Raw genomic sequence first — 13,682 nt, 5'->3', positions numbered from 1 at the left:
CTCTGTGAGTACAGATGTCTTCTAGCAAAACACACACACACACACACACACACACACACACACACACACAGAGTTGAAAGTTGTTTAAAGACTTAGAAATGGAAACAGTAAGGGTTTTGGCCAACAGTGGAGTGTAGCTCTGAAGAGTTCAGACAGAATCAGAAGGGAAATTTGTAGCAGGTGCTTGTACGTCAGTCTCTGCCTGCACAGCCTGGTGTTGTGTACCAGGCTCCAGAGAGATACGAGGCAGCTGTATCCATACCCACTGCCTGGGAAGCCCTATGCGTCCTCTAGGACCCCATGGCAACCTCCAGGTCTGCCTGGTGCCTGGCATGGATGGCTTGGGGAGGGTTCTCCATCAGCACTTCCTGCTAGAAAGTCCTTGCTGCTTCTTAGTGGCATGTAAAATCAGTGTCCACACCCCTCTCTGGCCACCCATGGTGAAGGCAGAGGAACCCCCCACTCCACTGCTTAGACCTTGGGTCTCCCAAGAGCCATCCACTCCTCAAAGGAAGTATCTTTGGAGCCTCTAGGTCTCCACAGGCCCCCTCTGCCCCCAGTCTCATTTCCCTGTACCTGTCTGTATGCCCTAGGGTACAGTTAACTTCTTCACAGATGACTTCCTCCTGGCCTGCAAAGCTGCTAATGGTCCATCTCTAATGGGGTCTCCAACCATAATTAGCAATACAGATCATCTTAGTAAAATAAACCATGGCCCAGCCATGGAGGCGCAGGCAGCAAGGTGCCACCATGTGATGCTGAAGCCCTATGGAGGACCTAGGTTCAGATACTGGGTCAACCTGAACTTGTTAGCTGTACCTGTGAACCTGGCTTGGTAGGGATGGGAGCGTGGTGGTCCCTGCCTCCCTCTCTTTCACTAAATAAACAGATTTCAAAACAAAACAAAACAAAAAAAACCATGAGGCTTCCCTTGAATCCTTTTCCTTGCCATGGTAGTCATGACCGTCCCACAAAGCTAGTACATCCTTCCTCCATAGGTGAGCCTCAAGAACGGAGCAATGACGTAGTTGACACCGTGGTTCATCCTGCTGCAGGAGGAGCCCGTGGCTGTTGCTGGCACATAGGAGCTCAGGGCGGTCGGAGACTGCAACTCCGGAGGATTTTCGAGGTGCTCAGTCATTTTCCACCCTGCAGACAGGAGGGTATTTGTAAAATGCAAATGCGATCCTATCACCTTATATCCATCCTCATTTCATCTCCAGCCACGTGGGTCCTACCCACTGTTGCTTCCACCATGTTATGATCCGACTGTTTGTGTCCCCCCAAAATGAGTGTTGGAATCTAAACCCCCATGTGTTGCTGTTAGGAGGTGGAGCTTTGGGTGGTGATTAAGTCATTAGGGTGGTACCCTCGGGAATGGGTTAGTGTCCTTATACAAGAGGCGCTCAGAGCTGGCTCGCCTCTCCCATCTCTGAGGACACAGTGATTAGGCGACGTCTAAGCTCTGCAAGTGGGCCTCGGCCAAACACCAAGCCTGCCAGCACCTTGACCTTGAACTTCTCAGCCTCTAGAACTGTGAGAAGCAAATTTCTAGTTTTTATAAGTCACCCAGTTTATGATTTTTTGTTATAGCAGCCTGAATGGACTAAAAGCCACCACCATAGGGCCTTTGCATGTACTGTTTCCCCTGCCTAGGGCATCTTTCCTCCCCTAACTCTACAAGCCTTCGGGTCTCAGCCTCCCTCATGAAGCCAACCATCTCCCATGCCCTAGTGTATGTTTCTGTGACGTGTGTCCCAGTTGCGGTGTCTCTAGTTTACGTGAATACTTGACCAGGGTCTCTGTTCCCCTCTGAGATCACAGGCTTCCCAAAGGGTAGGACTCCACCTGCATTTGCTTTCCCTGTGCCCAGCTGGGACACAGTGGGTGCACCAGAAGAACCTGGACCAGGTGAACATCCCCTCCCTGCAAACCTAGTATTCTGCTCCCTTGTACCACCTTGTTTTAATAACTATTTTAAAATAATGATTTATTTAGTAGTAGTAGTCTTCAGTTTGATCAGAGAGAGAGGGAAAGTAAGCCGCCAGGTCTGGTACTTGAACTGCAGTCAGTCATATGGGAGTCCAGCGTATTAACCACCATGCCACCTGCGGCTCCTAGTAAAAAAAAATTTTGAGGGAGATTTTGCTATAGGGTACTTATGCTTTCCAGAGAGACACGAGAGAGACAGAGAGACAGAAAGCAAGAAGTCACCTTCCCAGGAGGGGTGACCATGCTGCAATCCCTTCTCCATTCTCTCAGGATTTGGGCACACACGCACAGGCACCCGGTGTGAGTTTTAAGCCACTGGGTCCAGGACTCAAGCATGTTCGCCTATGTGGGAGTCCAGTGATGTAACCATTTCTCCATCTGCTGATCCCATAGTAAATATTTTTTAATCTGATTATGAATATATAATAAAATCATTATTGGAAACTTGAAAACAAAAAGCATAAAGCACATGTGGTAAAAACCCTATGACAGGCTATTTTCTGTGGACATCTTCCACAGTCAACCTCATTGCTTAGGCTTGCATCTACAGCTGGCCATTCTTCCATGAGCAAAGAGACAGAGACAGGCAATCCCAGCACGGTCTGTGTTCCACAGCCTGTCAGCCCTGGATCATGGGTGCAGCACCTGGCATCTTAAGGAGGTCCCAGACAAGATCCTGGAAACTTCCATGCAATCAGCCTCGCAGAGCTTGTTACTGCGTGCCAGAGCTTGTTACTGCGTGCCGCTGCCCAGCCCCACAGCTCTCTGATGTAGGTTCAGAGTTAAGCCACTCCTGTGCCATTAAGATAGTCATTACTCTTCCCTGGAGGCTATCTGGAGGCGACTTTGTGTTTCATGGCAGGGCTGATCCCTTGTCCTCATCGTTACTGTTTCCCATTGGTGTCCTATAACCACTATTATTCATCCATAAACAAACACTTTGCAAACTGTGTCACACAGACAGGCAGGCTTCCCGGAAGAGGCAGGCACATTTGAGAGCCTTCGCTTTTTGCTGCAGGGGTCACAGCACAGGACAGGCTGTGGGAGGATTCCCCTGGCTATTCCCTAGCTGTGGTGGGTCCTGGGCAGGACAGAAAGGTCTGAGTTCTTGTCTTGGCTCTGGCTTTTCCTCACCCTGTAACCCTCACTTCCCTGGGCCTCAGTTTCTCCAGCTGGATGATGAGGATCTGGGCTTGTGACATGACTACAGATACATGTCAATGAACAAACCTACAACACCATCACACAGAAGCTACCATCTACTTAACACTCCATATGCACTATCTCATTTCATTTCCACTTAGTTCTGGAAGGTAGGAAATGTCTCTATGTAGGGACCAGTAGGTGGCATGGTGGTTGAAAGCACTAGACTCTCACATTCCCACATGGCCAACTGTGGTTCAAGGCCTGGACCTGGTGACTTGCTTTCTCTCTCTCTCTCTCTCTCTCTCTCTCTCTCTACCTCTCTCTGGTAAGCACATGTGCCCTATAGTACATTTTTAAAAATAATAAATAAAATTAAGTAATAAAAAATGTCTTTTCACACATTCACCTTCCCTATAGATCTAGAAAGGCTAATTTCTGTATCTTTTTATTTGAATGTTGACCAAGAATGAATACAGTCAGAAGGGTAAGAAGTGAGAAAGCATCCCTCCCATGGGGAATGGTCATGCATAATCCCTTCTCCATCCCTCCTTCCTTTAGGGATCTTGAGCATGCACGTGCACATGCCCAATGTATTTTTTCAAGCCATTTGAGACTCAGACTGCACTCAGCCATGTAGGATCCAGCTGCCTTAACCACCGCACCGCTGGCTGACCCTTTTCTGGGTCATTTCTTACTCCTTAGCATTTATCATATGGCCTGCTGCACACAAATATTTAAGTAATGATGAAAATTACTTTTTTTTTAACCTATGAAAAGAACCTAAGAGCAGGTCAGCCAATGGCATGGAGTTAAGGTGGTTGGTTATATCCCACAGAGCCAACTTCAAAGTCCGAGTCCCAGACCAGCAGTGTGGAAAACATGTCGGCCGTAGGTGCCTGCATGTCCAAGATGCCAGGAATGAAGATCTTGTGGCTACCCCCCAGGGGGGTGTTTTCTCACTCCTCCCCTCTCTGGCAAGCACCCGAACCCTATAACAAACATTGTTTTTTAAAGCTGTGGGGCCAGGTGGGAGGCAGTGTAGACTGTGGTATGTGTAGACTGAGTGCTTTTTCTGGAAGCTCGGCTGTTGAGGGTTGGAGAGAGGCAGCAGCAGCTGGGAATAACGCAGGGAAGGGTGATGTCCTTCTCTGGGGAGGCAGCCTCTGTTTAAAGGCTGAAGGCAGCTTCCAGTGTTGAGAAGCCGAGCTTAGGGGATAGGAGGCTGGAGGCCGGGTCCATCCTGGGTGTGAAGAGTGCGCCCTCCCCTGAGCCTTCCGGATGGGCCGCTGGCCCTGGAAGATCCTGAGAGCTGTCAGGTGAGCAGCTCTTCCCTTCCCTTCCCTGAACCTCCAGATCCCGCCTCAGGTCTAGCTTTTCTGGACTCCCCACTTTGGATGGTGGTCCATGTGTGGGTGAAGCATGGACCTCCCAGGAGGGCTGGGCCCACGGGATTGGTGATGTCTGCAGTGCGACTCTATGGCCTGGAGCAGCCGTCCTCAGCTGTCCTGAACACCCACTGTGTGCCAGGTCCAGGCTCTCAGTCTAACGGAGGCAGTATGTGGACACACAGTCCGGGAGGTGTGTGCTGACTGGGGGCTGGACGAGGGACACTCCGAGAAAACAAGAGGACAGGGGATTTGGCCCAGGCCCCATCTGCACCCCAGACCGCACCCTTTTCTGTGTGGTCGTGGTGTTTACGTGAGTCCTCCCACTCTGTGAGGGAGGAGGGGGACTGTCACTCAGCTTGCATTTATTACTGAGCCTCTCCTGGCCAGGCGCGTGGGGCAAGGAGATCTGTACCTCTTGTGCTGCTGCCAGCCCCAGGGGGCTGTGGGCGTGTGCCAGGGGTTTGGGAGGCTCCCTCGGGAGGGAGTGACAGGCTCTGATAAGCATGGGCAGTCCGGGGAGGGGATGTACGTGGCATAGACGGCCTCGGGGTGGCATGAGAAGGTAGGAAGGCGGTCCAGGCAGAGGGGCTAGGACAGGCGAAGGCCAGGGTTAGCACAGCCGGGACTGATGTGTTTGGAAACCACCAAGCCGGGTGAGAGAGGGTGCCTGCCTGTTTCAGGGAGGGCAGTGATCTGATTGGCCCCCAGAGGAGGTGTTAAGTGTTTCCTCATGCATCTACGTGCCCTGACCAACTGACGGCAGCCCCTCCCTCTTCTCAGCCATCCCCAACCTCAGGTCTCTCCCACTGGAGGGATCTTTGATGTACTCGATATTCCCTTCCTTGCCAAATCTCGTCCCCATTTCCTCCAACTCACTCACCCATCCATCACCTCACAGCTCCCACCACGCCTCTGCACACACCCAGAGCTGGCTCCAGTCTGCTCCTGTTTACAGAAATTGGGCTTTTAGGGACCAGCAGGTGGCGTGATGGTTAAGGTGCTGGACTCCCACATGGTCAATCACGGCTCAAGTCCCAGACCTGGCAGCTTGCTTTCTCATTCTCTCTCTCTCTGGTCAAATGTTTAAAAAAATAAAATAATTATAAAAAAAGAAGAATTGGGCTTTTAAGTGTCCCAGTTCCCCAGTCCAGCCCTGCCCTTCATCCTGCTGCACCTGCAGCTGGATATTTTCAGCTCCTAAAGCCACTCCAGGGCCCTTTCTGCCATACTCCAGAGCAGCTGCTCCCGAGGGGCCTCCTCCCCCACCTGCCCATCTGCCCGCAGACACTTCCTATCCGTACCAGGCACTGCGCTCAGTACGAGAACAGCCAGGGGAGCAGAGCAGACACCGTCCAGCTCCACCCTCAAACCTTCACCTCTCCCAGGGAGAATCTCGGGACTCCACTCATGAGGCCATGGAGGGCATCCTGCCTGGGGGACAGAGTGGGGAGCAGGCTTCTGTTCTTGTTCTAATTGTGCAAAGGTAAGGGAGAGGTTTCCCAGGAAGGGCCTGGGAGGGTGGGAGCGAGAGGCCAGAATGGGGGCCCACCCAGTGTCTCAGAGTAGGGGCCTCGTGCTTGCTGGGCTGGCAGAGGCATTGCGGCAGAGGGGACAAATCCACCTCCTGTCATTTCCACACACCCAACTCCTGTGCCCTCTTCCAAGTCTGGCTCCACACTATCTTTACTAAATACCTCCTCTGTGTGACAATCAAGTCACTCCCCACCCTGAAACAGGTAGGACACCCCTTCTTTTGAAACAGGCTCAGAGGGATTAACTTGCTCCAAGTCACATGGAAAATGTCAAAGCTGGAATTCCAGCCCAGATCTGACCTGAGCTCACATTCTCTCCCTTCATTCCCTTTCACAGGGTCTCGGATGGAGAAGCGGTGGGGAAGATAGGCATCCTTTGCATGCGGTGGGTAGGCCTCACCTTTAGGACAGGGGGTCAATCAGTTGTCCAGCTGGTCACCATCGAATAAGCACCACATTCTGGGGCATAGTGGCCCAGAGCAGGGAACCCAGGTTCAAAACCTGCCTGCACACTTAGCAGCTGTGAGCCTGGGCAGAGCCCCAGTTTCCTCTCTGTGACTGGAAGGGTGTGAGGATGGGGGAGTGGATGCATACACTGAGCAGGTTTTGGTAAGGCTTTGCTGTTGCTCCTTCGGCAGGGGCCCTGGGCTGCATGCTCAGGGCCGTGGACCTGAGTTCAGGTACCTCGGAGGGTGGCCCAGGGGGCTGCTGGAGTCCAGAAGCAGCCTGGGGTGGTGAAGCGGGGTAAGAGTCAGGGAGAGTTCTATGGGTCAGAGCATCTGAGGTGACATTCTACACCAGGCGTTGAAGGGAGAGTAAGAATGAAAGGAGGAAGGGCGGTCCGGGCAGATGGCAGAACAGGTGCAAAGGTATGGATGCGAGAGGGTTCCAGCTACTTCCGAAGAAGCCCAGGTGGTTCTGTGAGCCTGGCGGACCTCAGGCCTGGTGACAGAAGGCCTCACACGTGGCCAGGTGGGTGAGGGAGCTGCCTCCGCCATGGATCAGCGGGTGTGGGAAGGAGCTGGGCCTGCATCCTTCGCCCACCCCTTCCCTCTTCAACCCCTCGTGCAGTTCCACGTGAGACCTGATTCCTGCAGGCTTCTAAATTGGGCTTTGCTTTTTGATGATGGCAGCAGCAGGCTACTGGGTGATGTCTTTAAAAACAAGGCTGTTTGGAAAATTCCACTTTGGTGTGCTGTGACATGGAGCCTCCCCCCAGAGCTTTCCGTTTTGGTACCTGGGGCCTTGAGGCGTCCAGCAATGGGCATCTTTCAGGGATCAGTGAGCACAGGCCGCGGGGGACTCCCTTGGGTCTCCTCCTTCCTTCCCAGGCCACAGGCTCCCATCTTTGAGGGCCTATTCGTTTCACTTCTACTTATGTGTGTGTATTGTTTTTGCCATAGAGTATGTGCACTCACCAGAGAGAGAGAGAGACAGTGAGAGAGAAAGTGAGAAATCACCGCCCCTCAGTGTGGACGGTCACACTGTAATCCCTTCTCCATTCTCCCTCTGGAGTCTTGGACATGAACATGCACGAGCCCAGTGTGATTTCTGGCCACCGGTCCAGGACTCGAACAATGGTCAGGCATGGGAGAACACAGTGCCTTAGTTACTATGCTACCTGCTTGCCCCAATTTTTCTTCTTTTTTTTTTAAGAGATATTTTTACCATAGGGTATGTACACTCACTGGAAAGACGGAGAGAGACAGAAAGTGAGAAATAACCCCCCCCGGGGGGGTGGTGGCCACACCACAATCCCTTTTTCCTTCTCCTCTCAGGATCTTGGACATGCATGCACACGTGCCCTGTGTGAGTTTAAGCCACCAGGTCCTGGACTTGAACTGCGGTCAGCCATGAGGGGATGCAAAGTCACAGCTCTAGTGCCCTTTTCTGAGAACAGCAAATGTCATTTAGCCTTGCCTTAGGTACTTAGCCTCTTGGAGGTTGAGTTTTTGCATTCATAAAACAGAAACAATGCTTATTGGCTTTTCCTGAGAACCTGCATTTGAGAGCCCCTGGCTACTGAGCGCTCTAAGCAGCAAGCGTTTTCAGCACATCTTTAGATTAAATACAGCACGTTCTTTTGTGGACAGAATTTTGTTTGTTTGTTTGTTTGTTTTTTTAGAGATTTTTGCTATAGGGTGCATGTGCTTGCTAGAGAGAGAGAGACAGAGAGATAGAAAGTGAGAAATCGCCCCCCGAGGAGGATGGCCATGCCACGATCTCTTCTCCATTCTCTTGGGGTTTGGGGCACACATAAACATGAACCCAGCATGAGTTTCAAGCTGTTGGGTCCAGGACTCGAACCACAATTGGCCATGTGGGAGTCTAGCAATGTAACCATTATGCCATCTGCTGGGAATTTAAAATAAAAATTATTTACTTTTATTTATTCATCACTTATTTTCGTTTGACAGAGGGAGACAGAGAGAGAGAGGGAGAGAGAGAGAGATAAAATGAAAAATCAAGCCACCAGGTTCAGGACTCAAACCGTGGCTGGCCATGTGGGAGTGTCCAGCACCTTAACCACCACGCCACTTGCTGGTCCCATGTATATGTTTTTTAACTGCCAAAGTGTGCATGCACTTGTGGAGGGAGGGGAAGGAGAAAATACTCCTCAGCGGAGTGTGGTCATGCTGCAATCCCTTCTCCGTCTCCCATCCTGCTGGGGTTTAGTGCTGCATGCACACATGCCTAGCAAGACTGTCAAGCTGCTAGGGCTGGGATTTGAACCACAGTGGGATCTGGCTCCCTTTATCACAAAGCTACGAGGCTTGCCTTGTGGGGAAAATTTCAGGTGACAAAACAGTAACATATTCAGGCAGACGTAACTGCCTGTGCTTGGATACTCATTTTGGTATTCCTGTTTTCTTTTACTCCTACAGGTGATGTGTATTTCACATATTTGAACTATGCCTGGTATCATTCTTTTAAAAACATTTTTTTTTTAATTGCCAGAGGGTAAGTGTGCTTGCAAAAGAGAGAGGGAGAGAGAGAGAGAACCCCCATGGGGCATGGTCATGCTGCAACCCTTTTTTCTTCATTTTTCCATCCTATCAGGATTTTGAGCGCCCATGTTTTTCAAGCCTCTGGGGCTGGGATTTGAACTGCAGTTTGCCATGTGGGATCTGGCTCCCTATGCACAGGGCTTAGCCGCTAGGCTATGGAGCTGCCCCAGGTATCATTCTGTTAAGCATTTCCTCTGTACTATAATAAATTGTTTAAAAATTTTGAGGGCTTCCTGTAAGTTGCTCCTTTAAGTTACCGTCATTGTTGGACACCGCCATGTGTTTTACTGTCTAGATAATACTGTGGTGAACATCTTTTCACAACAGTCTGCATGAATTCCGGAGTAATTTTAAAGGGGATTCTGTGTGCTATAATTTTCTATTGCATCCTCCTTTGCTGGAGCCATGCCTTCTCCCTTTTGTAAATATGTTTCTAGGAGTTTCACCTCCTTGAATTCTGCTTGGGATCTATTGCAGGATAAGGAAACCTAATATTGTCAAGACATACAACAAAACACTAGTGGATGGGCTGTCACGTGAGGCCCGGAGCACTGCTTCTTGCAGCGAAGTGCAGAGCCCGGTGGCCATGGTTGTCCGATACCCCTCTGCCTCTGTGTCTCTGGCAGTCTTCTGTGTGCCCAAGGTTGCTGCAAGACTGCCCTCCAGCTAGCTGGGCTATGCCTGCCTTCATTTCCCCCCATACTGCTCACATTTCAGAACCAACAAGAGAAACCCAAATTCCAGGCATGGTGTCCTGAAAACAAGAACTCCCGTCTCCGAGGTGGAGGAGGTAACGTTCCATGATTTGGAAGCTGAGGAGTTCAGCGTTCTCATGGGTTTCTGAGAGCCCTCAGGCCAAAGGGAAGCTCTCTGGGAAGAAATCAATGCTGCGCAGTGTGCCTCTGCCCATAGGGCGGGCCTGTTGCCAAGCTAAGCCCCCAGCATGGCGTTTGACAGCCCTGTTCCTTTTATGCACACCATGGTGGTTCTGAAGAGCCCGGGGCAAGGGGCATGGGTGGGAGGATGGCCACGAGCGAGAGCTTCTGGACCGTGGGGCAGAGGTGTAAGACCTGAGCAGCCCCACCTCCCAGCATGCTTTTCTCACCTGCAAAATGTGAGTCAGTGCACTAGCTAGAGAGGCTGTGGGGATAACTGCCGTGACGGAGGTGAGACAGCCCGACAGCCCAGGGCACCTGGGGCAGCTCCAGGTACGGAGACTGTGAGCAAGATTCATGCTGCCACTCAGCAGGTACTTGTGGAGCGCCCATCTGGGAGCTGGGCAAGAGCCAGGACAGAATGTGCTTGGGAGACCAACCTCTCTCTCCTGGGAAGAGATGCCAGGGTGCTGGGCAGGGCAAAAGGGCTCTGGCTGCATTGTTTGCCCACCTCCCACCCACCTGGTTTTGGGCTCTGATGTGTACCTCTCTGGGAGTCTCAGGTCTTCCTCTAAATACCCAGAGGGTGGGCTTGATGACCTGTGAGGGACCAGCCAGCTCGACCTCCTAGTGACCATGACCTCTTGAGCCCACACTTGGTCAGATACCCATTTTCCTTGCAAAGGGATGTGGCTACATTTTTTGGGTGCCACATCTGTCTGTTCCTGGAGCCCTGTGGGGGCGGGAGTTGTGGGCTGTCGGTCACTCTGGTGTTCCCAGTGCCCAGCATGGGTGGCACAGAGCAGGTGCCCAGGGATGGCTACCATGGACATCTTGGGAAGGGTATCCCCACTCCTCCTGAGCTATGCTGGCTGCTCCTGCTTAGAAAGCTTCAGGAGGATTAGGGGTCAGCTGAAAGAGGTCCCTCAATGGGGTCAGAGGCCCCAGCATCTCTCTTCATGCTTTGCCTACATTCTATTGCTTGGGGGAAGAAGTACCGAGAACTCTCCAAACATGCTAGAAGATGAAGCCAAATGGACAGTGTATTTTTACATTTACTCATCATCTCTGTTTTCTTTGATTTGGTTATGCCTCAGGACAGCTCAGGAGGGGAGGTGCGATGTGTCTTACAGATATGGGGAGAGTTAGGGAGGGGAAGAGGAGGCTCCCAGGCACCCAAGGAGGAGAAAGCCTGTCCTGCGCCTGGGGATGGGAGCCAGGAGGCCCAGTTCTCGTACAGGTCAAGTGACGCCTCTACTGCGAGAGTCCTGGAAATATCAGGGTGTGTGGGCGCGGGGAAAAGAGGGATGGCTTCAGCAGGCCGGTCCTGTTGGGGCCAGCCTTCAGGAGTAGCAGGTAACAGCAGAGGGGAGACCTGGGAATGACTGTCCTGATACAGCTACATACGGTCTCCACGGCAGCTTTGAGGGCCCTGAAATTCTGAGAGGTGAAGTGATATGCAAGGGTCACACAGCTAAGTCCTGTTCACTGTGTTCTTAATTTTGTCAGACTCAAGTTGCAATGAGGATTTATCTGGAATGCTTTTGGGCAGTGAAGACAAAAGTTAAGACAAGGGTGAAGTCACAGAGGATGTAAGGACAGGTTCCCAGGGAGAGGCTCTGGGTCCTGGGGCAGCAGGATGGCCAGGGTGAGGGGAAGGCAGATAGAGGGCGCCAAATGCAAGTTCGTGGACCACAAACCTTTTGGTTCTGAATACAGAACAATGGTTCCTTGTCACTGCATGGTTTTAAAACCCTAAGACTCAGACTTAGGGCCGGAAGAGATTTGGGGAGTCGCAAAGAACACGGCCAAAGCACATCTATTAACCCAATGTATTAAATCGCTAATTTAATACTGAAGCAAGTGTGTACTTCGCTATTAGTGTTTACTTAAAAACAAGCCCATGGAGGGAACATAGGGGTTTGTAGAACTGACATTATTTTTACTTGAAACTACCAGAAATTTAAGTGTCTGTGATGTACCACTGTGAGGGATGTTAGTGCATTCCATCGAAACTGCCTTTATTTTTTTTCCTTTCTGTAATTTTGCCAACAGGTGTGTGCACTTCCCAGAGGGAGGGAGAAAGCCCCCTTCATTTGGCCATGGGACACTACGATCTCATCTCCTCCGTTTCTCAATCCTGTTGGGGGTTTGGGCACACATGCACATGGCATGTTTTTTAAGCTGCTGGGGCTGGGATTTGATCTGCATGGTCAGCTATGTGGCTCCCTTAACCACCGAATGACAGGCCAGCCCAGGATATTGTCTTTTTAAAATCCTGGTCCTCCTCCCATCATAACTAATAAATGCTAACGGTTTTTAGAGCTAGAAGCCAGACAGAAGAGAGAAGTTAGGTGTTCTCTGGCCTCTTCATCACTTCTTCATAACCGCCATAGCCATGCAGTGAATCTTCCACTGCCTGCTTCCAGATGTGATGGGCACTTACCCTTTCTGTCCCTGACTGCTCTGCTAGTTCAAGTCCTCCCTTAGATTCATCTGTAATCTCTCTGGGGTTTCCTTTCTTGTCATCCTTCTGCCTATGACATTCCTCAGGGCTCATGGTTGGTAGGAGGTAAAGCCTAGAGTAAATGTAGGCCTTCAGGCTCCCAGCCACCGAATTTCTTCTTGGGATGACCTTCCCAGAACCTAATGATAACCCAATAGTCAAGTACCTACTACTTGCCAGGCCCAGGGAAAACAGCAGTAAATACCTGAAGCTCAGGTTAGCACAGGGAGCCTACATTTTAAAGGATAAGGATCAAGTACTTGTTAACTTTCTTTCTTAGACTCTTTCATTCAGAGCATTTGCATTAACTTCAGCAGTTGGGAGGAAGGCAATAGGTGGGGTATCTGGTTACAGCCTCCCTCAGCTCTACCCTGTCCTGGGGTGCTGGGCAGAGGGCTTCATCTCTGAGTTTGTCCCCCATTGTGTAAAACAGCTTTGATCACAGACTCTGGTCTCTGACATTTTTTGCAATGTTCAACCCTAGGCCAGGGGTTCTCAATTCTGCATTTTCCACAGTTTTCAAAACTGATATTACCTGTCTCTCACCAGACTGACCGGCCTGGAGCGCTCCCCTGGGGTTTGGAATTTTAAGAGCCAGTCAGGTGACACTAAAGTGCAGACAGGTTTGGGAAGTACACTATTGTAAAAGTGTGATAAAAGAGTGCGCGCCGAAAAGGCCATTTTACAGATTAAGAGACTAAGGCCGCGCTGGAGGACACCACAGTACCCCTCCGAAGGCTTCCGTCCTGGACTGAGCTCAGGTACCGCACACACTCCTTTGGCCCAGTAGTGGCCCAGGCCACCTCTCCCGCACACCTGTCGCGGGTAGGGGCGCCCCATCGATGCGCTCCGCCGCTCAGCTCTCCATGCCTGATCGCGGTCCGCTCGTGCCCCTTCCCCCTCCCGGCCGCTTCCCACTTCCAAGATGGCCGCGGGTGGAGCCGACCAGGTAGGGGGGCCCCTGTCGGGTGTCCGCGGGGGTCTGCAGAAACAAAGACTCCTTCAGGGCCTCCTTTCGCAGATCCACATAGCCCTCCGGACAGAAAACAACCAGCAACGCAGGTCTGGAGGCCCGCTGGAGACAGGGGGGCGGGCCGGAGGAGGAGCAACCGGGCTAGCGTCAAGCTCTAAGCGCGGCTGGGGGCGGCGGCCCGGGCGGAAGGGAAGACTCGGGCCGACAGTGGGCGTGGCGAGGGTGCGTGAGGCGTGGCGAGACGCGTGTGGGCGTGGCGAAA

The 13,682-nt window shown here is 51.6% G+C and overlaps 1 protein-coding gene across 1 annotated transcript in view; it reads left to right on the top strand.

Moving 5' to 3' along the window:
• Nucleotides 1-13,361: 13,361 nt before the first annotated feature.
• The window catches only part of TBC1D14 (TBC1 domain family member 14), a 127,217-nt gene continuing 126,896 nt past the window's right edge, over nt 13,362-13,682 (top strand). Inside the window, exon 1 of the mRNA XM_006153644.3 lies at nt 13,362-13,396. The gene's annotated coding sequence lies outside the window, so the exon portion shown is untranslated. The remainder of the gene's footprint in view (nt 13,397-13,682) is intronic.

Source organism: Tupaia chinensis, unplaced genomic scaffold (genome assembly GCF_000334495.1).
Source record: "Tupaia chinensis unplaced genomic scaffold, TupChi_1.0 Scaffold000384_1, whole genome shotgun sequence".
Taxonomy (NCBI): Eukaryota; Metazoa; Chordata; class Mammalia; order Scandentia; family Tupaiidae; genus Tupaia; species Tupaia belangeri.
This window is presented reverse-complemented; position numbering and strand designations above follow the sequence as displayed.